This window comes from Chenopodium album, chromosome 15 (genome assembly GCF_948465745.1).
Source record: "Chenopodium album chromosome 15, dcCheAlbu1.1, whole genome shotgun sequence".
NCBI classification, from domain to species: Eukaryota; Viridiplantae; Streptophyta; class Magnoliopsida; order Caryophyllales; family Amaranthaceae; genus Chenopodium; species Chenopodium album.
Genome location: NC_137848.1, coordinates 40,715,361 through 40,717,683, shown reverse-complemented (window position 1 = coordinate 40,717,683; position 2,323 = coordinate 40,715,361). Strand labels below are relative to the sequence as shown.

The 2,323-nt window shown below is 31.8% G+C and overlaps 1 long non-coding RNA gene across 1 annotated transcript; it reads right to left on the bottom strand.

Annotated features, from left to right (window-relative positions):
• Positions 1–352: 352 nt before the first annotated feature.
• LOC145582228 (uncharacterized) lies at positions 353–1,774 on the bottom strand. Its single transcript, XR_014099837.1, has 4 exons — positions 1,635–1,774; positions 1,129–1,180; positions 788–820; positions 353–701 (listed from the first exon to the last, which is right to left on the bottom strand). It is a non-coding gene; the product is annotated as an uncharacterized LOC145582228 (long non-coding RNA).
• Between the last annotated feature and the right edge of the window lie 549 nt (positions 1,775–2,323).

The following is a 2,323-nucleotide window of genomic DNA, read 5'->3' as shown; positions in this document are numbered from 1 at the left end:
ATCAATAGTAATAGAAAAGACTTTCCCTTTAAGATTCCACTCATCAATCAATTTAACAGTAAGATTATAAATATCCTTGCCATTATGTGGAGGAGGGAAATATCTAAAAGACAAGACTTTGGACCGAAGTGTCCAAGTGTCATCAATAAAGTGAGCAGTGAGGACAATATATCCACGAGATGTACAAGCAGACCAAACATCACAAGTAAAGCATATTCGGCCAGGCAAATCAGACAATACATTAGACAATATAGCTTTGTGCGTGTCATACTCACGAATGCAATACTTAAGAATGGTGTTCCTTGTTATATGCTTAACAAGAGGATTTAAATATATATGGAGCTCCCTAAGTTCAGCATGCTCAACAATTTGAAGAGGATACGCATGACAAATTATGGCTTTAGCAAACTTAGCACAATAAACTTTTTGATCAAATTTACTGATAGAGTGAAGTTTTCTAAATTCATTATATTTTTGGCAAGAATTACGGAGATGTTTTGAATGATTAGAAGTACCCTTAACACTTTCTGATCGAAACACTGTTTTCAAGCAATGTTTACAACGACCCAAAATTTTCTCTCCCTCCATGTAAAGGATGAAATGTTGCCACACCCATGATTTTCGCTTTGCATATAAATCAGTGACGGAGTCTGGTACGGTCAAATCTTCCACAACGGGCTCGGGCTCGAGGTCGCTATCAACTGATAAACAAAAAAAAATAAATACATAATCAATATACAATTAGAGTAACTGAATAACTAAAAAGAATAATATTGGAGAATCATACCTGAGTCAAGATAATTACCATTCGGATCCATTGCTGAAAAGAACAATGAACATCATTAAATTCGTACTGAACATGCGGACAATGAACACTTAGCAAAAATAGTAAAGGATCCTTGAAACTTCAAATCAGCAAAAATAAACATACAGATTCAAAACAAGGATTAAGACAACAACAAAAATTCGTATAAATTCAAGATTTATTACTTAATGAGTGTATTATTAAACAAAATCATTTTCTGCCCTGGTTATAGAAATTAGTAAACCACACCAATCTTGATTTCCAGCCCATATAACACTTATTAAAGTGCTGGAAATCTGGAATCCAGTTAATAGAGCACAAACCTGATTTCAGGATGGTATGGCAGATGCGCAGAAATAAGCAGAAACCTTGATTCTGAAACAGGTGAGGAACGAGAGTGAATTAAGCGAAAAAGAACTTAAACAGGTTACTTCTAAAGATTAAACAAGGAACAATGATGCAGCAACAGAACGTATTATTTGTATAAATTCGTATAAATTCGTATAAATTCAAAAATTAACAGAAATAAACAACAAAATACATAAACTGGTAAGATCAATTTGTATTATTTCATAAATTAGCAAGAATAATTCGTATATTTGTAAAAAAATTCATAAATCGGGAAATTAACAGTCACATAAACTAGTAAGATTAATTCGCTTAAATTCATAAATTAGCAAAAATAAACAACAAAAATACATGAACTAGAAAGATCAATTCGCATAAATTCATAAATTAGCAAGAATAATTCGTATACTTGTAAAATAACAAGATCTATTCGCATAAATTCATAAATTATCAACAAGAAGCATGAAAAATTATAAAATACCGTATGAGAGTGAGAAGATAGCTGAAAAACTCGAATTCAACAATGGTGGAGTACTTGGATTCAACAATGGAGAATGGATTTTAAGGTTTTTGAGGAGAGAGAAAATTAAGAGAGAGAATTAGAGAAGGGGTGAAACGGCTGAACTAAGGGAAATGAAGAGGGTTTTAGGGTTTTGAAAATATATATGGAAGCCTCTTTTGTGAATTGGGCTGGGCTATTAGACATTCAGAATGTTTTTTCCACTTTTTTTTCTTTTCTTTTTTTAACGTTTTACCTTTTATTTTTTTGACATAATTCATTTTATTACTTCATTTTAGTATAATTTTTTTCAGAATACTATTATTATTATCTTCCAAAAATATTATTATTATTATAAATATTATTATTACCAATTAAAAAATCCGTAATTAGACTCCCTATTATTTTCACTGGTCCTGTTTGGCAAAAGCAGCGGTAGCGGATAGCTTTTAGCGGTCGAGTAGCGGGTAGATGTTAAGGTAGCGAGTAGCGGTCAATTAGTAGTGGTAGAGGCTAGTTGTCAAATTAGCGGTTGATAGTATAAGTGTTTGGCAAAAGTAGCAGTTGCAATACTAAAATATATCAAAATTCATATAAATATTGTTCAAAAAGTAATAAAAGTTTGTCAAACGCTACCCGCTACTTCTACACGCTACTCGTAGTATTTTTAA